The 27,336-nt window shown below is 34.1% G+C and overlaps 1 long non-coding RNA gene across 2 annotated transcripts; it reads right to left on the bottom strand.

Moving 5' to 3' along the window:
* Nucleotides 1-17,028: 17,028 nt before the first annotated feature.
* On the bottom strand, nucleotides 17,029-23,329 carry LOC147386496 (uncharacterized). 2 transcript variants are annotated; one of them, XR_015172010.1, is made up of 4 exons: nucleotides 22,587-23,329; nucleotides 20,250-20,345; nucleotides 17,890-18,662; nucleotides 17,029-17,591 (listed from the first exon to the last, which is right to left on the bottom strand). It is a non-coding gene; the product is annotated as an uncharacterized LOC147386496 (long non-coding RNA). The 2 variants fall into 2 exon arrangements; XR_015172011.1 differs by lacking the exons at nucleotides 20,250-20,345; nucleotides 22,587-23,329 and adding an exon at nucleotides 19,908-20,058.
* Nucleotides 23,330-27,336: the final 4,007 nt, after the last annotated feature.

Raw genomic sequence — 27,336 nt, 5'->3', positions numbered from 1 at the left:
TGCCGTCAAGGGTTATCTTGGATTTTGCTCGAATGCCGCCAAGAGTTATCTTGGATTTTACTCAGTTGTCGCCAAGGGTTATCTTGGATTTTGCTCAGTTGCCGCCAAGGGTTACCTTGGATTTTGCTCAAGGGTTATCTTGGATTTTGCTCAGTCGCCGCCAAGGGTTATCTTGGATTTTGCTCAGATGCCACCAAGGGTTATCTTGGATTTTGCTCAGATGCCGCCAAGATCTTGGATTTTGCTTAGATGCTGCCAAGGGTTATCTTGGATTTTGCTCAGATGCCGCCAAGGGTTATCTTGGATTTTGCTCAGTTACCACCGAGGGTCATCTCGGAATTATGCTCAGTTTATGCTCAAATTATGCTCAGATTTTACTCAATTCCAACTTAAATTCTTTGAAATTTATCACAAATCACACACTTGCACAGTTGTTACATCAGTCAAGGAGAATTTTCTAAAATTCAAAGATTTGACACTGGTAGTGAGAGCTCGCGCTCAAGGACCGAGCATTTTTTTTAATTAATTCGAGGAGAGCTTTACCCTTAAGGATCCGAAATCCCTGACGAATTGCTAAATCAAGCTGCAAAATGAACTGTCACTAGCTTTGGCATTCGGATATCGCACTGTCTACCAAAATAGATTTGCTATCTAGTTTGCTTCAACCCTCTGCCAAAGAGGGGCATCTATAGACACCCCATTTTTATATTCGCTTGATTAAGCAACTCGTCAACCCGATCGCAACGGTTCCCAATGATGGATGTTTATTCCAATGCTTTATTTTGTTACCTGATATGTTTCAAAAATCCGGATGAGGTATCTCGAACTAACAAAACCTTAGAAACCACGCTACGCTAGGAAAATATGACCCCAGAAACATAGAAATCATCATCCTACAGACCAAAAAGAAACTTCACGATAAAAATCACTAAAAATGACTAAATTACCAAAATACCCCTAACATCAAAACAACCCTAAAGCCTACGTTACGATTAGGAAAACTCATTCAAACACATAAAACAATAAATTAAAACCAAATAAATCATTTCGCCAATTTTAACAGAATTTAACAAAATTATGAAAATGCCCCTAATAAAGTTCAAAACCATTTCACACAAAAAACTTCATAAATGACACAAACCAATATTTCCATTGAATACCTTATGAAAAATTGATTCTAAAACATCCTGGAACATAAAAAATTGACTTAAAACGCGAAAAGTCCTCTCCGGGGGCAAAACGGTAATTTCATAATTTTCATAATTAAAATTTTTGAAATTAATAAATAAAATATTAAATACTTAAAGTGAAACATTAATGAAATTAATTTCAAAATTTGAACTAAAAAAATCGATCAATCGGGCTCTCAGGCAAAATTGTTGAGGGTTCGTAAGATATTTCTTTAAGGACCCCTCCATTTGGGGGTCCAAAGAATTGAAGATATAATAGAGGGGGGTTCTCCAAAAAAATTAAAGTCAACCAAGCAAGACTAAAGTCAAGGTATTAAAGTCAATCAAGCAAGACTAAAGTCAAAATTAAAGTCAATTAAGAAAGACTAAGGTCAAGATATTAAGATCAATCAATTAAGACTAAAGTCAAAATCTTAAAGTCAATCACAGAAGACCAAAAGTGAAAATCCTAATAGAGTTCTAATTAAATAATAACTCTACCTAAAAGAATTCTAATTAAATAATAACTCTACCTAAAAGAATTCTAACTAAAATATAACTCTACCTAAAACAATTCTAATTAAAATAGAATTCTACCTAAAACAATTCTAACTAAAACACAATTCTAACTAAAAGAATTATAATCAAACACTAATTCTATCTAAATAAACCCTTAAAAAAATCTATAAATAGAGGTCCTCACACCTTATTTTCAGATCAAATCATAAACCCTAAGAGAAGTAGGTCAAAAAGCCTCCCTAGCCTCCCACAAACCCTAGTTTAGAGTCCCAACTCCTTACCTAACACCCATACTTTAATTTTAGTATAAAAAACACATAAAAGCCTTTCAAAAACACCCCAAAACCCATAACAAACTCAAAAAATCCAGATAAAAAAAGAGATACCTTGCCTCGGAGATCAGAAATCAAATCAGGAGACAGAACGAAGCAAGGAGTACTGTACAAGGAGCAGTTTTTGTCGGATCTGAAGGAACAATGTCTTTGCTATTGGAAAGGTATAATTTCTTACTTTATTTTATTATCTAGGTTTTTTTAGCAATGTAACTTATTTGAGAAATTAGTAGAGACCGACTTTTTCCGGGAGGGGTTGGGTGGCTAACACCTTCCAACCCCGTAACATGATCCCTAAATTCAGTTTTTTTTTTTCTGTTCTAGATTAGTTCTTTATCCGTTTAGACTCATTGATCGGTTCCTAGACTGTAATAACTAGGTGGCGACTCCCAAACCTCAAGGGTCAAAAGCGGATTCGCACACCAAGCGGATCGAGGGCGCTTTCAGACGTAAAAGTTGGAAATTTGAAAAAATTTGGCTAAGTGTTGGAAAAAATAATTTTTCAAAGTTGTCAAAATTTAAAATGGATTTTTATACATGAAAGCTTTGAAAACATGAGAAACATTATATAATTTTTATTTAATAGCTGAAAGGAAGGCTTAAGATATTGCATTTTGAAAATCAGCCGAAAATGTCAAATTTTATATTTTGTTCTTGAAACCAAAAATTACATTTTAATATGATCATATTTGGATCTCAAATCCATTTCTAAAGCTTTCAAATGAGGGTTAAAACCTTAATTTCATTAAAGAACTTAAAGTAAATGGAAAGAGACCATTTACTTAAATATTTTTAATGAAATAAAGGGCTAGAAATAGTATATAAGCTGTGAGGGAAATAGTGCTAAAGCTATTTTTCAAATTCTAAAAGTTTTTGGGTTTGAAGGTGGCTGACGGTGGAGACACTAGAGCTGTCGTCAGCAAGTGGGAGGTTCCACCCAGTTTTGTCGTTTTTCGATTTTTTTCATTGAAAATCATCCAAAATTAATATCAACTCTATAGATTTGGTTCTAAAACATTTTTCAACATATTAAAAACTTAAATAACATCTAAAGAGTCTAAATCAATCGAAAATAATTACGTAAACATGAGTTAATTTATTCAAACATGCGTAGGTTTAATGAAATGATCGATATTTGGAAGAACAATCACAATCTAAAGGATAACATGAAATTTTCTATGAAATTGTTGTATAACTAGAAGGTAGAAGGAAAGACATCCTATCTCGAGCTATATTCGATGGTTGAAAGGAGTTAAAGATCACCTCCGACTGACCATGTAAATTTTTTCCCAACGAAAATTGTACTTTCTCGCGTCCACATGTAGTTTTTAATGAAGTCTACCACTTTTCTTCTTACGGCGAAACTTGAATCGTTCTACTTCGACGTAGATCTGAGTTGCAAATCTCAAGGAAAATTGGGTTGAATCGTGGTTGGAAAGAAGAATAAAAAAAATTAGATTTTTCTTTAGAATTCAGATATTTATAACTTAAGTGGGACGTAAGCGTCATTTCGACTAGTTATTTTTCTCGAATGTCGATTTGCACAATCTTATACTCTATTTCGAGTGATTGTTCCACATGAATCTAATGGTATAATCGAATTCCTTAAATTATATCTCTAAAGTGTCGTTTACCTATTTAGTAAATACTTGATGCGAAACTCGATGATTTTATAACTTTTCCGTTTGAACTCAATTTCAAACTTGCTTACAGGCTAAAGTATATTTTTTGACTATTTTGAATCTAATGGCGAAGTCAAATTTCGTTAAAAATGGATAGAACAAAATCTGAGTATTTTACCTTAAGTCCTTCTATTAAAATTTTCTCCAAATTTCATTATTTTTATTTCCCCAAGATACTAATTAGAATTCGGGGTATTACATTAATAATATAAAATAATTAAAATTATTATTTTTTTCATATATATTTTTTTTTTCTGTTATGTCCATTTCATTAGATCAATTCGAACTGTATTTCATATTTTTGATATTCTCCACCGATTTTTCTCTATTGATCAAAATACCCCTTACACTTTAAGTTTTCTTGATGAAATTAATTTTTTTGTAACTTATCACATTAAACTCATATTTAAGCATGTTGACAGTCTAAACTATATTTTCCGATGCTTTTAAATTCAACGATAACGTCCATTTGACCAAAAGTACTTCTCATAAAATTTTGAGTTTTTATCTACTTCGACTAAATGTTCTAATTCTTTGATAATAATCATGATAAGGTTCTTTAAATTGTACATTTCATTTAGTAAATTCTCTTTATAGAAAATTTTATTTTTTATTGATAATATCATGATTTATTTTTAATAATTTATTTATTTATTTATTTTCTGTTTGAAAAATAGGTCAATATAGTTGACTTAATTCTTCGATATACACAATAAATTTTATTACGTTACAATAAATATAAAACCCCAAATTTTTTATTTGTATATAGAAAAAATGTGGAAGTTTGAGAAAATCTTGAAAGTGGGATTTAGGGTAAAATTTTAGAATTTTATTCTGATCATTTTTATTGAAATATGACCACACTATTGGATTTTAAATGATTGAAAAATGTATTTTAGCTTGCAAGCACGCTCAAATGTGAGTCCGAATAAAAAAGTTACAAAATCCTCAATTTTCGAGTTAGACCAAACTACAATAATGACTTTTTGCTAAAGTAAGAATTTTTAAAATTTGATCACACCATTAGGTTCATAACAAAAAATTATAAAAAATAGACTATTTACTTATCATTTTTGGAGCCCAAAAAGTCAAATTATCAACAAAAATGGAAATTACGTCAATTTTATAATTCTATCGAGTCGAAAAAGTGAATTTTTGTTAGAGACAAAATTTGTTGAATTTGACCACTCCATTAGATCTTGAATAAAAAATTATATAAAATAGAGTATTCACTTGTCACTTTTGGAATCCGAACAGTCATGTTATCATCAAACAAAATAATATGTAAAATATCGATTTCGTCCTACAACTTATATAAATAATTTTTAAAAGGAAAATCATTATTCATCTTCTCTTACAACACATACAAATCAATCGAGACTTTTTTTTTTAAAAAGATGATTTTTTTTCAACTTTCAACCTCAGATTCACCATGAACGGGTCGTTGTTGACTTCCGACGCAGAAGGACAAAATGTCCATAGCATCAACCTCTACAAAACCTACCCAATCTTTTTTCTCTTCTCTTTCTTCTCATTTCTTCAAAAATCAGCTACATGAGATACGGGAGTTTCAAATTTTAAATGTGGCGCCCCGCCGAACGCTAACACAAATCCCCATGTCAGATCTCGAGGTACTAGGTGGCACCTCAAAATTTTGGCATGGTCTCCTCTGTTTATGTTAGCATTCCAAGGCGTTCAACCTGCACCTGATAAACGACATACAATCCTGCATACATATACAAAATATAATACTAGCGGAAACTTAAATACATCTAATAACGAATGAAATATCAGAGTGCGGAAGAATAACCAGAATACAGGATTTTACAAAATTTCTCACTCTAACAGAATTCCTAACACTCAAGACAGAATCCATAAAACTACCTGGGGGAATTGACACCACTAGGGGGTATAGCCCTAGTATTTACCAGGTGACGAACTCTGGTTGTTTATCTGACCAACCAGATGATCCTCGCTCTTGTTCTACACTTGTTTCGCCAAGCTTCAGATCTGAAACTAAAAAAAATGGAGAAGGAAAGGGTGAGTAACAATTGTTACCCAGTAAGGAAGCAACAATTTCTACAAATAACCTCTCCTAACATGAACGAATAAACGTACTGAATCATTTTAAAATAAACAAAGTTTTACAGAAGAAACCTACGATTAACTGGTATATATAGACAGGGATGAGCAACTAAACATTTTAAAACTCACATTACATTGATCAGCAGTACTCACTATAACATTCTCTTTTTATACAAATCTAATTGATCAAATGGAAACAATAAACATGCATTTCATTTTATATATCAAAATAAGCAACAGATACATAATACACAATGGTGGAGTATTGGAATTAGAGTGTTGGGATTCACGACTGGATCGCTCTCAGTCGGGACATGATGTTACAATTTCTCTCCGGCTTTTAGTTCCTGATTTTGTGGGCGGTCGCTGCACTTACCACGTTTGGTTGACCATTTATCCGGCTCAGGCTGGCCGTTTGACGTGACCGTAAGCAATGGGTCTCTTTTCGATGTGTCAGAACGTTCGACTACTATAGATTGTTAGTGATCACTGACTAATCATCTTCGTCTATGCCTATCAGGCGTGCAAGTGATTCCCAAATATACAAACCATTCGTATACGACCACCTTTACATTACAAGTTCACTGGTAAAGATAGAGAGGAATAAACCCGGATTCCAGTTGTGACTCCACTCTCATATGCGTCCCATACCACGTATGAGTTTGGTGGTCCCTACCGTACATCCCAGGATAGTACACCACTCCTGATGATATGACGCACTATCCCTTCAGGCATTCAAAAACTCTTTAACAGCTCACAAAATAGCTACATATATATATTATTTTCATTTGAAAACAAAAGAGAAATTAACAATACAAGGTTGAGAATAGATATCCAGTTTCCTACCCTGCAAGTGTGGCCACCCGGCCTAAAATAAATAACAAAACAGAGCGTCTCGCGCTAACAGAAAGTAAATAAACATGCAACCAGTAACATTATCCCTGGATATCTGTTCACCAACCTGCATACAACAGAACAACGTAAAATGCAGACATCACCCCTCGGGTGTGACTCTGACATTTTACCGTTTCATACCCTTTTTCCCTTTTTTCGACTTTTACAGTTTTCAATCTCTTCATAAAATATCTATTTTCTGATATTCATCAACTCAATATGAGTTCATTGAATATTAAATCACATTTTTCAACTATAGAATTTATTTCTATCAATAATATGAAAAAAAAATACAAATTTCATATCAAAACGGGGTCCGAGCAGTGCACAAGACCCAATTTATGGCAATAACCCGTTAAAATACTCTACCCACATATAATTTGTTAAAAATACAATTAAACATATCAAACATGCAATTTCTGGCGTGAATTTTGAAATAAACAAAGAATTCTATATTTCGGAAATACATCCAAATTTTTCCAATAAAATCCTAAATGCAATTTTCACAATCTATGATTACTAATAGAAATTGAGAGTTCCTTACAATCACTAGGCGACGGAATTGAAGCACGTGCGCGAAAATCGAGGCGATTGGCGCGATAATCGAGATGGACCGAACTTCGAAGCGGCTGATTTTCGAAACTGGCTTGGTGGTTTCGAAGATCTCGATGTGCTCGTCTCTTCTCCCTTCTACGGCGAAAGACGGTTTGACCCCGAAATCGATGAAAACCGAGGTCGAAGTTACGAAAATCTCCGTATAAAAATACGGCTGATTTTTGACTATACGGGGTGAAAAAGACGAGAAAACGAAAGGAACTTGGTTGGGTTATGTAGAGAATGAGGCTGCGGACGTTTCTCCCTTCTGCGTCGGAAAGCGATTTGACCCCGAAACGGACGAAATCCGAGGTCAAAGTTTCGAAATTTCTGTATCCAAATACGGCTGATTTTTGACGATATCGGGTGAAATAGAAAGTGAAACGAAGAAAGGTTGGGTGGGTTTTGTAGAGAACGTAGCTGCGGATCTTTTTCTCTTCTGCGGTGATCGTCGAAAGTGGACCGTTTGCGAGAGATCTGAGGTGGAAAATCGGAAGAAATCAAATTTTTTTTCGTATTTGGCTCGGCTGTAATGACGCGTTGGGGAAAATGAGTTATATAAAAAAATTTAAAAATATTATTTAAATAATATTTGGGACGAATTCGGTATTTCGCCTATTGTTTTGATCGATGATAACTTGGTCATTCGGTCTCCAAAACTGACAAACGAATACTCTATTTCGCTTAATTTTTCGTTCCGGATCTAATGGTATAGTCAATTTCTACAAATTATGTCTCCATAAAAAATTTACATTTTTGGCCTGACGTGACCCCTAAACTTGATGTCGTTTTCGTTTTTGGCGATAATTCAACTTCCTGATCTCCAAAAATGACAAATAAATAGTCCATGTTGAATAATTTTTCGTTATGAATCCAATGGTATGATCAAATTTTAAAAATTATTTCTCTAACAAAAAGTCACTGTTTTAGCCTAGTCCGATCCGGTAATCGAGGATTTTGTAACTTTTATATTCGGACTCGCATTTGAGCGTGCTTACAGGCTAAACTATGTTTTTCGATCATTTTGAATCTAATGGTGTGGTCAGATTCCATTAAAAATGATCAGAACAAGGTCTTACAGTTTTACCATAAGTCCCACTTTCAAGATTTTCTTAAAATTCCACTATTTATTTTCCTCGAGATACGAATTAAAATTTTGGGGTGTTACATTCTCCCCCCTTAATAAAAATGTCGTCCTCGAAATTGAAATCATACCTTATTGAGCTTTGTCACGATTCCACTAACACGACATATATAAGAAACAACATTTATTTTCGATTACCATCTATTGTTAGTCTCAAACCAATCTGATTTATAACTCGTAGACTTATGTCTTCCATATTCCGTCAACCCAACACATTCATTAATTAATCACTCTAATGCAAATTCATACTCCAACAAATCCATTATTTGTTAACCCTAAGATAACAATTAATTCACCTTATATCACTTCCTTGCTAATATCTATCAACAACACTTCCTTCAAATCTTCTCTGTTCTTTATATTTACTTCTCTCACCAGTTACACCGTCTATTATGTTTTACTCATACTTACCCTGATTATTACTCCTCATTGCATAGACTTACCGCAAATACATTACTACTATTTGCACACCAGTTAATACTCCTTAATAAAATAATATACAACCTTTACACTTACTATATCCCTACTATAATACAAATATCTACTAACACTAGATTCACAAACTGCATTAAAATCTCTATTCCCAATACTCTAATATCTTTATATTCAATGTAGTATTCTATTTCTGCTTACCGTGACATCTCCTCATAATTTTCATAATTTAAAACCTTAATTAAGAAGGTAAATCTTACATCAATTAAATTGTTTCGCAACTAACCACATGTAAAGGGCCTGACAAATACTTCTTCAACATGGGCACATAGAACATCCGGTGAACTTGCTCAAAATCTGTTCAACTACTTTAAACGATCCCATAAGCTGCAAGTCACACGCTTTCTTTCTCTACTCCCAAAATTACAGTATTGACCAGTTACTGTTTAAATATCATTGTAATATCAATTAATCCTTATTCATGTAACTTTATATTTTGCCTAAATCATACATTTTTCCACTTATCATCCAATATTGATAGTACCATAATTAACTTTTACTAATCTACCAACTATCTCTCATGACTTTCAGTTCATAAGTAATATTGCTATCTTACATTCTTCATCTATTTCTCACAATTCTATTAAGTCACCATTAATGCAACATTGTCACAAGATTATTCTTTCTCACATTTTACATCGACCCACCTCCTAACTTATACTCTACTAAATTTCTTTAGGATGGATATGGGTACAGGCAGGTGGTAGTCGCCGTTCTACGGAATCATTATCTTTACTTATAGCGCTTTCGTTTTGAGGAGTGAAAAGGAGTCACGATCGAAGTCTCGAAGTGAGCGTTTATTTGTAGAAAGCATTGATCACATAACGAGAACGATAATAATGAATTCTTCTACTAGAAGACGATCGTGAAAGGAGAAGGCAAAAGAAGAGTTAGAACCGGCACCGATGATAGAAAGATAAAATGGAAAAGAGGATCTATCTTTTTAAAGAAGGATAATTAATTCAAGAAGTCGTAAAGCAAGAGCTGCTTCACCTAATAGTTCAATCGTTAGACTCCCAAAGTTAAGCCATTTTCAATCGAAAGGAAAGATACGCGATTCCCTGCATTGATATTCGAGGAAGTAGCTCTGACATGAAGGATATACAAGAAGCATTTGCTTATCCACTAGCATAATATACGAGTAATTGACTAGACTATTGAATAAAGACTAGCATACCAATTGAACATCACTTGTCTTTTCACACTTTACAATTATTCTAATACCTATTTTGCAAATTCTTAAATGATCTTCCAATAATCTTATTCTTTCTTCGCAAGGCCTCCCAATGGTATAAATAATTTCATTACTTAATTCATGTCAATAGTTTCTAGATCTAGTAAGTATGCAAACTCTTCACAGAATTATATGATCTAGAGGAACTAGTGTTGAATATAACTCCACTTTTTAATATTATAATTAAAAATCATTACTTCCAAAACTTCATCGGAGATAGGTACTTTCTCCTAGGTCATAGCTCTTACTTGCGCCTGTGATAGAGGATATTCTTTCTTGATATGTCCCACCTGATCAAACGCGTAACAATGTCAATGATCTTGTCTTCATAGATCTCTGTGAAGTGGGTAGTTGGAAGACTAGGGTCTGTAGGCTCTGAACCTGCCTTGTTGATTCCTTTGGCCCTGTTGGCATCATTGGAGCTTCAACTGCTCTCTAACTCAGTGATGGGAAAACTCTACAACTTGATAGTGGAGGAGTTCTATATTGTGGATACATTGATCCGGGGAAGGTTAGCCTCGAATTCATCGACCTCTTGGCCGAATCTGATCTAAGAGGAGAAGAAGTCTAAGGTTGCCTAATTTACCCTCTAGAAGTCTGTAACTCTATCTACTCTCATTTTATCATTTAAGCTCGATTTACTGTATCTCTATAATTGGTAGTCTCAATCATCGACCTCCTGACCCTTAGGTAAGTTTATAGTCCTCTAAAGAATTTACGGCCCTTCTACAGATCTGTCAGGATAAGCTCGGGCGCATATCGTGACAACCTAATGAATATCATATCTTAGTCTCTATAATTGATAGATTACCTTGCATTGATCTCAAAAACTCCTAGTGTTTGACTTTTCGAGAAGTCTCAAATATAAATCAATTAACAAATATCCTCTTGAATTCTACCCACTCAAACGATCCATCTCCCAATATATTCCTCTCAAACGTTACTAATGATTGGCATCCTCATTCAACTGGAATGTAATCACCGTCACCCATTGATCTCTTGGGTATTACATGGTACTCAAAATCTTTCAGATCTTCAAAATCCACTGATTGACCTCAATCGAATCGGAAAAACCCCCAAATCTTGGTGGACGTAATCGTTGAAAATTCTACAACCACATTATTGGATTTACCTATCATTTGGGCTGGGAAATTCTCTCATTCTTCAAAGGCACGACCTTGTGGTAATGATCTCTAAGGTTGAATAGTATTTCTCTTGAGAATAAGTCCAGCAATTCCTCATTTCTTGGATTTAATGGTACACCTTACAATTGTGGTAAGTCTTGTACCATCTCTCACTTCCGATCATTAGTCTTATTTGTTCGGGATGGCATGAATACGTTATCAACTTTATTAAAATATGGTGGTCTCATAATCTCATACATTGGTTTGTCTAGCATCTTTCAGAGCCACACATCCTTAATCAACTAACGTTGACCCGAACATTGCTCTCCTTTATGTCCCAATTTGCCACATTCGTAATATATCATAACTCTTTCTTTCGATTGATTTAGTGGTATGTGTTATTGTTTCTTATAAAATTCTTCCATCCATCGAGTATGTATGTCTATCATCTCATTCCTCATGTATGGTTATTTTTCCTATGAATTTACTAGTTTCGTAATTGTTTATCGCTTATTAGAAACTAATTGTTTTCCTTCTATTTGGCTTCAAGGTGGTGGTTGTATTATTCATACTTTCCCCTTAGACTTGATATGAGACACAACCATCTGTCCCATGAACGACATTAACTGTGCTATTAGGTTAGTGGTCGGGTCTAGAATCTGTCTCGTCTACATTGCGTTTCAGCCTTTGCCTCGTCCATTCCTCTCGCTTGTGTTTATCCGTAACAAGGCAATTATCAGAATACGGCCAAAATCGCTCTTACCAAATTATGAATTACCATCGTAGCTTGGAACTTAGTAATGGACTCCATTTCCATTACTAACAAAATAAACTTAGAATCCTATCTTAGGCTTACAAGGCTCTATAAACTTCTAGACACAGAAAAACTCATAATTCCAATACGGAATTATTAATGAGCTCGGATATCGAATTCCTAGTGACACTCTATGATTATTGCTCTAATATATGTGGTATCAGCCAATTCTCTAAAACATAGCAGATCAGTATCCCATACGGATCTAATACTATGCTCTGATACCATCTGTGGCGCCCCGCCGAACGCTAACACAAATCCCCATGTCAGATCTCGAGGTACTAGGTGGCACCTCAAAATTTCGGCATGGTCTCCTCTGTTTATGTTAGCATTCCAAGGCGTTCAACCTGCACCTGATAAACGACATACAATCCTGCATACATATACAAAATATAATACTAGCGGAAGCTTAAATACATCTAATAACGAATGAAATATCAGATTGCGGAAGAATAACCAGAATACAGGATTTTACAAAATTTCTCACTCTAACAGAATTCCTAACACTCAAGACAGAATCCATAAAACTACCTGGGGGAATTGACACCACTAGGGGGTATAGCCCTAGTATTTACCAGGTGACGAACTCTGGTTGTCTATCTGACCAACCAGATGATCCTCGCTCTTGTTCTACACTTGTTTCGCCAAGCTTCAGATCTGAAACTAAAAAAAATGGAGAAGGAAAGGGTGAGTAACAATTGTTACCCAGTAAGGAAGCAACAATTTCTGCAAATAACCTCTCCTAACATGAACGAATAAACGTACTGAATCATTTTAAAATAAACAAAGTTTTACAGAAGAAACCTACGATTAACTGGTATATATAGCCAGGGATGAGCAACTAAACATTTTAAAACTCACATTACATCGATCAGCAGTACTCACTATAACATTCTCTTTTTATACAAATCTAATTGATCAAATGGAAACAATAAACATGCATTTCATTTTATATATCAAAATAAGCAACAGATACATAATACATAATGGTGGAGTATTGGAATTAGAGTGTTGGGATTCACGACTGGATCGCTCCCAGTCGGGACATGATGTTACAATTTCTCTCTGGCTTTTAGTTCCTGATTTTGTGGCCGGTCGCTGCACTTACCACGTTTGGTTGACCATTTATCCGGCTCAGGCTGGCCGTTTGACGTGACCGTAAGCAATGGGTCTCTTTTCGATGTGTCAGAACGTTCGACTACTATAGATTGTTAGTGATCACTGACTAATCATCTTCGTCTATGCCTATCAGGCGTGCAAGTGATTCCCAAATATACAAACCATTCGTATACGACCACCTTTACATTACAAGTTCACTGGTAAAGATAGAGAGAATAAACCCGGATTCCAGTTGTGACTCCACTCTCATATGCGTCCCATACCACGTATGAGTTTGGTGGTCCCTACCGTACATCCCAGGATAGTACACCACTCCGGATGATATGACGCACTATCCCTTCAGGCATTCAAAAACTCTTTAATAGCTCACAAAATAGCTACATATATATATTATTTTCATTTGAAAACAAAAGAGAAATTAACAATACAAGGTTGAGAATAGATATCCAGTTTCCTACCATGCAAGTGTGGCCACCCGGCCTAAAATAAATAACATAACAGAGCGCCTCGCGCTAACAGAAAGTAAATAAACATGCAACCAGTAACATTATCCCTGGATATCTGTTCACCAACCTGCATACAACAGAACAACGTAAAATGCAGACATCACCCCTCGGGTGTGACTCTGACATTTTACCGTTTCATACCCTTTTTCCCTTTTTTCGACTTTTACAGTTTTCAATCTCTTCATAAAATATCTATTTTCTGATATTCATCAACTCAATATGAGTTCATTGAATATTAAATCACATTTTTCAACTATAGAATTTATTTCTATCAATAATATGAAAAAAAAATACAAATTTCATATCAAAACGGGGTTCGAGCAGTGCACAAGACCCAATTTATGGCAATAACCCGTTAAAATACTCTACCCACGTATAATTTGTTAAAAATACAATTAAACATATCAAACATGCAATTTCTGGCGTGAATTTTGAAATAAACAAAGAATTCTATATTTCGGAAATACATCCAAATTTTTCCAATAAAATCCTAAATGCAATTTTCACAATCTATGATTACTAATAGAAATTGAGAGTTCCTTACAATCACTAGGCGACGGAATTGAAGCACGTGCGCGAAAATCGAGGCGATTGGCGCGATAATCGAGATGGACCGAACTTCGAAGCGGCTGATTTTCGAAACTGGCTTGGTGGTTTCGAAGATCTCGATGTGCTCGTCTCTTCTCCCTTCTACGGCGAAAGACGGTTTGACCCCGAAATCGATGAAAACCGAGGTCGAAGTTACGAAAATCTCCGTATAAAAATACGACTGATTTTTGACTATACGGGGTGAAAAAGACGAGAAAACGAAAGGAACTTGGTTGGGTTATGTAGAGAATGAGGCTGCGGACGTTTCTCCCTTCTGCGTCGGAAAGCGATTTGACCCCGAAACGGACGAAATCCGAGGTCAAAGTTTCGAAATTTCTGTATCCAAATACGGCTGATTTTTGACGATATCGGGTGAAATAGAAAGTGAAACGAAGAAAGGTTGGGTGGGTTTTGTAGAGAACGTAGCTGCGGATCTTTTTCTCTTCTGCGGTGATCGTCGAAAGTGGACCGTTTGCGAGAGATCTGAGGTGGAAAATCGGAAGAAATCAAATTTTTTTTTCGTATTTGGCTCGGCTGTAATGACGCGTTGGGGAAAATGAGTTATATAAAAAAATTTAAAAATATTATTTAAATAATATTTGGGACGAATTCGGTATTTCGCCTATTGTTTTGATCGATGATAACTTGGTCATTCGGTCTCCAAAACTGACAAACGAATACTCTATTTCGCCTAATTTTTCGTTCCGGATCTAATGGTATAGTCAATTTCTACAAATTATGTCTCCATAAAAAATTTACATTTTTGGCCTGACGTGACCCCTAAACTTGATGTCGTTTTCGTTTTTGGCGATAATTCAACTTCCTGATCTCCAAAAATGACAAATAAATAGTCCATGTTGAATAATTTTTCGTTATGAATCCAATGGTATGATCAAATTTTAAAAATTATTGCTCTAACAAAAAGTCACTGTTTTAGCCTAGTCCGATCCGGTAATCGAGGATTTTGTAACTTTTATATTCGGACTCGCATTTGAGCGTGCTTACAGGCTAAACTATGTTTTTCGATCATTTTGAATCTAATGGTGTGGTCAGATTCCATTAAAAATGATCAGAACAAGGTCTTACAGTTTTACCATAAGTCCCACTTTCAAGATTTTCTTAAAATTCCACTATTTATTTTTCCTCGAGATACGAATTAAAAATTTGGGGTGTTACATTAAACCTTAGATTTCATCTATTTTGAGGCCAAATCGTCTTTTGTCTCAAAAGGGAGATAGGACAACGGTATCTAGATCTTTAAAGCCACTAGACCATATTCAAAACTTAGTTACCTCGACATTCAATCCGCCTCGATTTCAATACTGATTATCTCGATTTCTACACACATATTTCAATTTTCCCGCATTGAGATTAGTAAGGATTGTCAATTTTTATTTACAATCGTAGATTGAAAAAATCAAATTTAGGATTTTAATGAAAATTTGTAATTTGTTTTAAAAAATATAGGATTCTTTTTATATTTCAAATTCACGCCCATACATTTATATTTGATGTATTTAATTGTATTTCATAACACATTATACGTGGGTAGGACATTTCACCATGTTATTTTCGTTATTTGGGTTCTGTGCTCTGCTCGAACCTCGTTTTGATATAAATTTTATAAATTTTTAATTTAAATGATAAAAATAAATTTCAAAGTGTGAAAAATGATTTAATATTGAAAAATGAATATTTAAGTGAATGAATATCGAACAATGAATGATGTATTTGAAAGCGTAAAAAGTGCAAGAATCGAAAAATGGGAAAAGGGGATGAAATGGTAAAATGTAAGAATCACACTTGGGGGGTGATGTCTGCATTTTATATTGTAATCTTGTATATAGGTTGGTGAACGAATATCTAGGGATATTGATATTGGTTTCATGTTTATTTACTTTCTGTAGTGCGAAGCGCAATTTATGTTTCTATTCTGTTATTTAATTTAGGCCGCGTAACTACAATTGCATAGTAGAAACTAGATATCCATTTTCAACTCTGTAATGTTAATTAATTATTTATTTTGAAAGAAAAATGATATATATATATATAGGGTCCCGTTCGGCACCTTACTATTTACCCTACGCTTCGCCCAACATGTTTTGTCCTACATGGGTTAGAAGTTTTGGAATAGGCTGCTTTTTTTGGTGAAGATGATCTTTATGGTGAGGAGATCATCCTCACCAAAAATCAGCCCATTCCAAAACTTCTAACCCCATCAAAAATGGTTTACAAAAAATGGACGGTCCACGATTTTTTAACTTGTAAACATGGGGCTAGAAATTTCAGAATGGGCTGACTTTTGGTGAGGAGGATCTTCTAACCGTAGAGATCATCCTCACCAAAAATCATCCCATTCCAAAACTTCTAACACTATGTGAAAAAGGCCCATATTTGATGGTCTTAGTCCGTCAAATTTTGAGAAATTTGACGGTCCTTCCCGTCAAATATGCCCATCAAATATTCTCTTATAGAATTTTTTTTTGACGGCCCTGGACTAGCAAATTATTGGAGAATGGGCTTAAAAAAAATTTTAAAAAAATCCATAGAGTATGACTGTCGAATTTGGAGGTTTAACAAATAATAGCACGGTCCTCTAATTCACCAATCACAATGAACGAAATAATAAATAAAAAAATAAGAAAAAAAAAAAAACAAAAGAAAAATCATAGAACAAGAATATGATGGGCATCCATATCGACCATAGAAATCAAAATGGATACTCATTTGGTTGTCATGTAATACGAAGTGATAATTAAAATCATAAAAATTTGGTTTCTATCAATTAAGCAAGAAAGCTACCACAACTCAAATAGGCACCAAACAGACTATCAAGTCGTGACACATGTTACACACCCTTTAGTTGCTTACATCCTATACATGATTCACCACAATGTAGAGACTAGCATACATGGTTTTACACACACACACACACACACAAATATGCATATTCTGTAGTCATCAATAAAATCCTCAAATTGTCATCTTACAACTCTTGCAAGGAGCGACTTAATAATCACATTGTCTCCTTAGTAAAGACTAGGTGGACTCTTTTGCAAAACCCTCATTTTGTTGTAGAGATGGTATTGCTGGTTTGTAACTCTTCAAAATTGAAAGAAAATTATAATCTGGAAGTTTCTTTGCCAAGACAAATAATTCTACTCGTGAACATTGTAACCGAATAATTTCCTTTTTCTGAAGTTCACTGCTGTTCATCTTCCTAACCTCCTCCTGACTTGTTCTTGCTTGCTTCAGAGCATTCTCCTGCTATTCAATACTATCACTAGACCATATTCTAGTACACAGGCAGCAATGTTAGGAGCTTATACTTTGAAATATTTAGTGTGTCTACATGAGTAAATAAATATGAAAAATCAGTTAATATGCAATGTGGAGTGCGTGTGCATGAGAGCAGCACCTAATAAAGAAACCAATTGCACATACATAAATAATAATGAATAGTGGAGCACATAGATCATGAAAATTGGTAAACTGGTATTGACAGAAAACTAAGACAAGAATAAATTACTTTTCTGGGACTACTAGTTGTTAATGATCCCAACATAACAACTACACAATAGTGAAGGAACTACCTCCAAGAAACTCAAATGTTCGTTTGGAGGGTCTGACCCATTTGCAAAAATTCGATCATTGGATGACTTCTCTCTCATCTTCAAGGAAGCATCTAGTTCAACCTTCTCTATCTAGCACAATTGAGACAATGTCAGACCAGCCTCACGACTCCAAAATACCAAAATAACTAAAAATATCAATATAATAATACAGAAATATAAAATTAGATACTGTAGCTAATAGTGAGGGAACAGAAATATGCATTTGCAGCACCTATATAATGGTTAAAATGTAATAATTATATGATGTAACTTAAACATGATTACCAAGGTATCATTCCATACCATCAATATCAAAGGTTCATCGACAGAAGAGTGACATTTTTCTGATTTCAATACCAGAGCTACAAAATAATAAGCAGAAGAAGAAATCAATGATCATACAGAAGATGGAATACAAACAAAGCATGTTGTGTAGTTAATTAAAAAGAATAATACTAAACTCAAACACACTCAACTAACATGGAATGTGCACAGAACCATAGTGCTTGACGTGGGATGATTTTTAAGACCATAGTCTCCTTCAAACAACTTTAATGCCTCAAGATCTCTTCTGTCAATGAATTTGTATGCAAACTACAATTAGAAAGTAAACAAGGGAAATTAAAGTTCACCTAATATCATGTATCCAAAGATTGCATTTCCATCGAATGGTACAGATAAAGACGCATTGGTGGCTGGCGAGAACAATCTAAGGCCATTGATGCAGATGTAAGTCTAGTTTTAGTTGTAGGCTGCAATAAATTTTAAACCTAGTTTCAGGCACTTGGTTTTCTATGGCTGAGATAAATCCTTCCAAATCTGAATTGAAATGATGTAAATATGGAAGCTCAAGACTAAAATTACAATTTAAGGGAAGGATATAATCTGGGATATAGCTACTTATTGTACAAGACAAAGCCATAGATTGACTTGCCCTTCTTCTCAATTCTGAAGACTCTTTCCGATACATATACATGTGACATACATAAACAGAGAACTCTAAAAAGATTCACAAAAGAAATCCTTAAAAAGAAACAGCAAAGGAAACAAGATATAAAGCAGGACACCCAATTCAAGTTTTCATCGAATTGTAACAAAAGGCAATTACAAAATCCTAAATGGCCCTCAAAATGGTCTCATGATGCACCTCAAAATGGCCCCATAAGGAAAGCCTAGAGAAGATAATGAAGCTTAAGAATGAGCATGGTTTAGTCAGTAACAGGTCTGAAAAGCCCCTTTGGTTCATCATAAAACCATCTGCAAAACAATGTTTTGGTCTCAAAAAGAATGATTGTGAATGAGAAGCATATACACAAGACAAATATGTAAAGGACAATCTTGGAAAATAAATGATTGTGAACTCCATTTAGTATATTTGAACAGATTAAGTCATGGATCAGACATACATTTGGTGCAATATAGATATCAAAACCTCCTTTCTTTTTTATAGATCATTTGAAATCAAACCCACAATCTCAAAGTTTAGGTGTTGTTTCTTATATCTACAATAGGTCTCACAAAGGGGGTGTGTGTGTCCATTTATCAAGTTAATCCTTCATTTGGGAATCAACTAACTATTGCTACTGTTTCCAAAAAACAAAAAGCAAAAATAAAACCTACAAAACCAATCTTATGGATGAGACCACCATTTCAGTATATACATATATATTCTAGAACCTTGATTATCTGGAATATATGCATGGAAAGGACGTCTACGGTGCTCTACTTGATACCATCTTTGCCAAACAAGAAATTCCTTTATAGCTAGAGAGCAAGAATTGCTTTAACAGGGGAAATTGAAACATGAAGAAAGTTACACATTTCACACAAACAAAACTCTTGAGATTTTAATGAGACCAATCAAAATTTTGCAGCCAGTCAAATTTTCACCATTCACTTTCAAAATACATCCTCTAGTATAAACCTTTAAAATGATAGTTTATATGTAACTAGCACCAAAAGGGTTGCAACAAACACCAATCAATGGAGAGACTTACTTGCATAGGAAAACTAATTGTGACCTATCATTTGTCTTGTTTTCTAAATGAATACGTCTTTCACTTTCCTCCTTAAACTTTTTTGGAGGAAGAATTTCACATGGACCTTGAATTAAGCCAACCCTTATAGTGCTAGCATGATTAGATTCATACACCTGCAACAGTATAACATCCTACAAACTTCCACATGTAACAGATAGGACATTGAACATACTAGTTCAAAAAGAAGCCGCTCACGAAAACAAGAACTAAATAAAAACCTAAGCATTAGAAAATGAAAAAGGCTTCATGAAAGGACATAGTAATTGATGTGTTACCAATTGTTTAAGTTCAAAAACGTACCTCTTGATGGCCTATTATAGGAAGTTAGATCATCATTTTCCCTCCTCCTTTATCCGGGTTTGGGACCGGCAATGTAAAAGGTTTAAAAAAGTTTACCTAAAAAGAAAAAACTATTAGTTATTAATTAAATAATATAAAATAATGTAAAAGTCCTAGAAGACAATAAATGAGTCAATAAAAACTAGTATCAAGTAAGTTTACCATTGGAATATGTAATGATCCAATCAAAGTCAAAACACAACCCTTGTGTCTATGTTATTTTGTTACAACAAGGATGACAAGTAAACAATTATTTCACTTTTTTCTTCTTTCCATTTTTTCTATTGTTATGCATTTATTATGCCTATTAATAAAGATCTTTAAAACGAGAATAATGCATATTACAATCACAATTTAAAAAGAGAGCTGATATTGGCACCCCAACTTAAAACAATTCCGAAATTAACCAATCACTCTTGCTCATTTAATACACATGGCATCAAGCCATTGGTTCATCACCTTGGCACATAAATTTCTAAATAACAAATCTATGTTCTGTTTTCAGATAGTCAAGTGTTTTTGAATAATTTATCCATAAATAAATAAAGGAACAATATTCATTAGGCTAACTTCAAATTTTTAGGAAAAAAAAAGCATTCACAATGAAGTTAACAGTCCACCAAAAGATCCATGGACACAAATATATGCAAACAGTCTTCTCAAGCCTTCATACATATAATAATAAAAATTTTACTAATCACAATACCATAATAACAACAACAACTTTGCTTTCTTTCAACCAGAAGGGGTCCCCCCCAAATCTTGTTGGGAAGACAAAGCAACATTCAGTCTTATAAATATATAATTATAATTATAATAGATTGGTGGCAGAGTGGCCTTGCAGCCTCCATTACTAGTCAGTCAGTCATATTCGCGGAGCCAGGTAACTTGCTAGAGAGTTTGTTGGCTTGCAAGTATCAGTATTTTCGTGTGTGTGTTTAGGATTTTCTATGAATCTAATCATAATTGTAAACAAAAACTTTTCAAAAACTTGTATAATATCATTCTTCAATTACACCACAACAATAAGGCAAAGAATTTAGATAGAGTAAAGAGGTGCTCAAGCATAAAATAGTGTGCTATGTACACACCCAAAAGAAAGCATAGTAGCATGCTTTAGTAGAATCATATTCTTTAGTAGTCTATGGACAACCAGGTACATTTATCAAAAACACAAACACAAAAAGGTCATCAGGTGCAATTTCGACTAATGAGTTGAATTGGTCATTCGCTAGAAGTAAAGGCAAATTCAAGCCCATCAAACACACTAGTAGTGCTAATTCAAGCCTACAATACCCCATCTTTCTCTCTATACTTTACTAGTTAATTTTTGGTTTCCTTGATGAAAAATGAGACATATGGGGTGGGGTATTTATAGTGAAAATAGTGGAGAAAAGGGAGAGAAAGCAAGAATTTGGAGCAAAAAATAAAGAGATGAAATCAACATATGGCACAAATCTCATCAGACACACACTAATATTTTAAGTTTTATAAGTTAATTTGGAGGAAAAAGGAAAAAATATTAAAATGAGATTGGAAAATGAAACTTTTATAAGGTATCTTTGCATGACTAAACTCACCACCTTACATTCTTTATCCATGGTGAGATTATCTATAAAGTTAGCCCTTTACAGATAAAAAGACCACCCAATTCGAACCATGACAACCATATCCTCACATTTGAGGTGCGGGACCAACAAAGATATTTCCAGCACATATATGTATGTGTGTTAGTGATGAATCGAAAGTAATCCATCTTCGGAATTTATATTTATAGATCTTCATCATGGAGATCATCAATAATAAAACTCAGCTAAATCTGAAAATTCTATCCTACAAAACTAGGTTACAAGTTATAAAGTTCGGAAAGTCCCTTTAAATGTTATTTTAGACCACTTTTCATATGATTGGGTTCTTTGGAACGGGCTGAGGAATGATTTTCTGTGAGGATGTCATCCAAACAAGAAATCAGACTCAATTTGATGTAGTCCCCCCCAAAAGAAGAAAAAAAAAAATAGATAAATATTTAGCATGCATCTCAATGCACAAGCATATCATTTTTTCTCAAAGATAACATCTAATTTATATTGAACAGAGATAAATGAAAAACAATGGAAAAACAAGTTAATCAACATACCTTTGTTTCAATCTTAAAGAACTCATATTCATAGTAGTAATTCTTAAAGAACTCATAGTTACAAGCAGGAAACTTGTTTGTAAGATTAAAAGCAAATTTCAATTAAAAAGGTTAAATGTAAGCACAAGGTGCACCACTGACTAGAAGAACATGATACTTACCGTGAGGAAGTTGCATTTGCTGCTGTACTTTCGATTTTTCGTCTACTGTTTACCAAATTTAGGAGTTCAAGAATCTTATCGGCTAAATGTACCTAAAATTTGGAAGGAAATAGTTAAAAGGACTCATTATAAGTAACCTGATCATGGTACCCAGTTGATTAAACCTAAATTGGAAAGAAAAATAGTTATAGATGGAAAAAAATTGATGAAAGATAAAAAGTTGATCAAGTAACAAACTAGATCATTTTTATCAAAAGAAAAGCAACAAAGAAATGGATGAACATTACTTAACCAACAATAAATGATTTTGTACATTAAATTGTAATACTTCGCATTTTATTTTATTCCCAAATGTCAAGCGGTGTATCCAAATACATGCAAAGTAATTTTTAAATTTTTTGAACAAATAAAACAAGATAACTAATGCAACAAAGAAAACCCATAAGAGTAGAATTGAATAGGTGCGCAAGAAAAATTACGAAAAATAAGATTAAAGTTAAAGGAAGAGTGTCTGTTGAGCAAATAAAACAACATAAATATGTATGTAACTGCACAAGTAACCCAATAAAGAAAACCTACAAGAGTTGAATCGAATAGGTATCAAGAGATAAACTAAAAAAATAAGATGAAAAGTAAGGGAAGAGGGTTCCGTACCCATCAATCAGGCAACAAAATGCCATAAGCTTTCCAAGCTTCAAATGTAGCATATAGTTGAGGAGGAAAGGAAAAAAGACTTGGCAGTGGATTTTGCCAAAAGAAACCAGTTAGAATCCCTCAGGAGATAAGTCAGTCGATGTAAGGTCATATAAGAGACGAGTTCATATGTAGTGTGTCATGTAAAATGGAATGGGGAAGGCAGAACTTTAAGTTCACCCTGAGTTACCACATCAATTTCTTGGATAAATAAAACAATGCAAGTATTTAGCAACACAACTTATTACCAACAAAAGAAGACTAAAACATTTGAATTTAATAGGTGTCATACTCCTAATCTGAATAAAAGGGTATGCTTTATCTTTCTCAATGCCTAAATTGAAACATACATTTGATTTTAGGATACAGCTACGAGCATAAAACATTAATAAAAAGCTCTGTGACACTTGAAGGAACAAATGAACACTACCCATATAAATAGATGGCCATGAACGCAGAAAGAAGAGCATAAACATGAACACAAACATACTACAACCCATTTATATTCTCTCCAAATGTGCTTGGTCTAAAACCTTCATAGTAGAAGAAGCTTCAATGGCTAGAACATATATTGGTTATCTAAATTTTAATAAATAATTGTATTAATCAAGAACTATTTGTTGGAACTAATTGGAGGTGATAAGTAGCATTGTAAGACTGGTGATACTAGTCAAGCTTTATAAATAATACAAAAAATGCAATGAAACCATGGTCATGGGGAGAATGAAAACATAACTGCTATGGACCATAGTAGAGTTATGATGTATTTTTCAATGCAAATTTTATTAAATAAAGTTTGTTTACTTTCATAAAATTTATCAATTCAAAATTAACAAAAAATATTAAAATCCGAAAAAAGCTAAAATCCAAAATCTGTACCGTTTCAGATCGTGCAACAGAGATCTTCCCCAAGCTGTTCTCTATCTCCCATGCTTCCTGCAACATAGAAAAGTAAAGAAAATTTAGAGATTGAAGAGCTCGAATGAGTTCTATAGCTGCTAAACAAAGAAAATTTTCCCTTCGTTTTATAATCACATTAAACAAGCAATAACTTCTCAAAATCTTACCATAGAATATCTACTTGAATCCAAGGAGAAAGAAAAAAAATGGTGAGAAAAAATTCAGATCTAATCATATCAAAACACTCAGATCTATGAAATCATTTGGATCCTTAATCAAATTTTTATTTGTTCTTAGGTTTTGTTTCGTGCAAAATGAATACATTTGGGAAACAAAAAATAAAAATTAATATATTTTGTGAATCAAAAACCCTAGATCTCATCTTCAACAATCTGAATAGCGCTATGGATCCATCGACCTGAGAGAGAGAGAGACTCACCTTAAAAAATAACAGTGAACAACTTTATGGCTTCTTATTCACTCGATTGTTTCCGATGTTGAGAAATCGAGAGCACTTCTACAGATCAGATGGAGAGAGATATTGAGCGATGATATCGATCCAAAGATGAGATCGAGGAAGATAGGGAGAGAGAAATCGATCCAGAGATGGCTTCTTATTTACTCGATCGTTTCTAATGTTGAGAGATCGAGAGTACTTCGAGAGATCAGATAGAGAGAGATTGAGCGATGAGATCAATCCAGAGATGACATCGAGGAAGATGGAGAGAGATCGAGACATTCGTGAGAGAGTGAGAGAGAGAGCCAGAGAGTGAGTGAGGGAGAAAGAGTTTCACCTTTCTCTTGTAGAATGTATTTTGTAAACACGAAATTCGTGGTCTAATGGCCGCGAAATTTGGGCATTAAAATTCGACGGGCCAGGCCCAATAATATTTTTCTTCAAAATTTACGATTTTCACATAGTGTAACCCATGTAGGACAAAACACGTAGGGTGTAAGGTAAATAGTAGGATGCCAAACATTTTCCATATATATATACATGTAAATATTTTTTGAATTGTTAAAGAGCTTGTGAATACCTGATGGGCTAGTGTGTCATATCATCTTGAGTGATATACTATCCTAAGATGTACAGTAAGGACAACCAAACTCATACATGGTATGGGACGCGTATGAGACTGAAGTAACAATTGAAATCCGAGTTTATTTCTTTCTATCTTTACCAATGAACTTGTAATGTAAAAGTAGTCGTATACGACTAGGATTGTATATTTGGGAATCATATAAACACCTAATAGGCATAGACAAAAATGATTAGTCAGTGATCACTAATAATTTATAGTAGTCGAACGTTCTGACACATTGAAAAGAGATCCATCGCTCACAATCAAATCAAACCAAGTGTTAAGTGTAGCCTAAGCCTAAATCGGATAACTGGTCAACCAAGTATGTTAAGTGCAACGATCGACCACCAAATCAAGATATAAAAATTAGTAAAGTATTGTAACATCATGTCTCGACTGAGAGGAATCCAATGGTGAATCCCAACTATCTAATTTCACTAGGCCACCATTGTGTATTATGTATCTGTTGCCTTATTTCGATATATAAGATGAAATGAATGTTTAATTTTTCCATTTGGTCAATTAAATTTGTTAATGTGAGTTTAAAATGTTTAGTTACTCATCCCTAGTTATATATACTAGTTAATTATAGTTTCTTTTGTAAAACTTTTCATTTGTTAAAATGATTCAGTATGTTTATTTATTCATGTTTAAGGAGGTTATTGACAGAATTTGTTTGCTTCCCTATTAGATAACCATTATTACTCACCCTTTCCTTCTTATTTTTTTTAGTTTTAGAGCCTACAGTTGACGAGGCAGGCGTAGAACCAGCGAGTGGGGACCATCTGGTGGGTCAGATGGATGACTAGAGTCCATACTTGGTGAGTACTGGAGGTATAACTCCCAGTGGTGTTAGTTCATCCAGGAATATTATGGATTTTGTATTGAGTATTAGGACTTTTGTTAAAGTGAGGAGTTTCAGTACAATCTTGTATATTATTTGTGGCACCTCGTCAAACGCTAACACAAAGCCCCATGTCAGATCTCAAGGCAAAAGGTGGCGCCTCGAAATTTTGGCATGGTCTCCTCTGTTTATATTAGCATTTCAAGATGTTCAATCTGCACCTAATACACATACAAAATATAATACTAACGAAAGTTTATATACATCTAATAACGTACGATAGATCAGAGTACGGAAGGATAAATAAAATACAGGATTATATAAATATTCCTCACTCTAACAAAAGTCTTAACGCTTAGTACAAAATCTATAATACTCCTGGATAAATCGACACCACTAGGGGGTATAGCCCCAATACTCAACAGGTGACGAACTCTGCTTGTCTATCTGACCCACCAGGTGATCCTCACTAGTGCTCTATACCTGCCTCGCCAAGCTCTAAATCTGAAATTAAAAAAATGAAGAAAGTTTCACGACTGGATCGTTCTCAATCGGGACATGATATTTCATAATAAAGTATTAGCTACTAATTTTGTGACTGATCGCTATTAACCACATTTGCGGGATCATTTATCAAGCTCAAGCTGATCGTTTGACATTACCGTAAGCAATGGGTCTCTTTTTTATGTGTCAAAACATTCGACTATTATAGATTGTTAGTGATCACTAACTAATCATCTTCGTCTATGCCTATCAGGAGTGCATGTGATTCTCAAATATACAAATCATTCTTATACGATCACCTTTACATTACAAGTTCACTAGTAAAGATAGAAAGGAATAAACCTGGATTTCAGTTGTGACTCCACTCTTATACGTGTTCCATATCATGTATGAGATTGGTGGTCCCTACTGTACATCCTAGGATTGTACACCACTCCGGATGATATAACGCACTATCCCTTCAAGCATTCAAAGATTCTTTAACAGCTCACAAAATAGTTATATATACATATTATTTTCATTTAAAACAAAAGAGAAATTAAAAATATAAGGTTGAGAATAGATATCCCGTTTCCTACCATTCAACTGTGATCACCTAGCCTAAAATAAATAATAGAATGAAAAAGTAAATAGCACCTCGCGCTAACAGAAAGTAAATAAACATGCAACCATTATGTATTATGTATATGTTGCTTTATTTTGATATATAAAATGAAATGCATGTTTA

The sequence above is a fragment of the Akebia trifoliata genome, chromosome 14 (assembly GCF_017979445.1).
Source record: "Akebia trifoliata isolate Shusen 1 chromosome 14, ASM1797944v1, whole genome shotgun sequence".
NCBI lineage: Eukaryota > Viridiplantae > Streptophyta > Magnoliopsida > Ranunculales > Lardizabalaceae > Akebia > Akebia trifoliata.
Note: the sequence above shows the minus strand (reverse complement) of the source record. Positions and strands in the feature narration are given on the sequence as shown.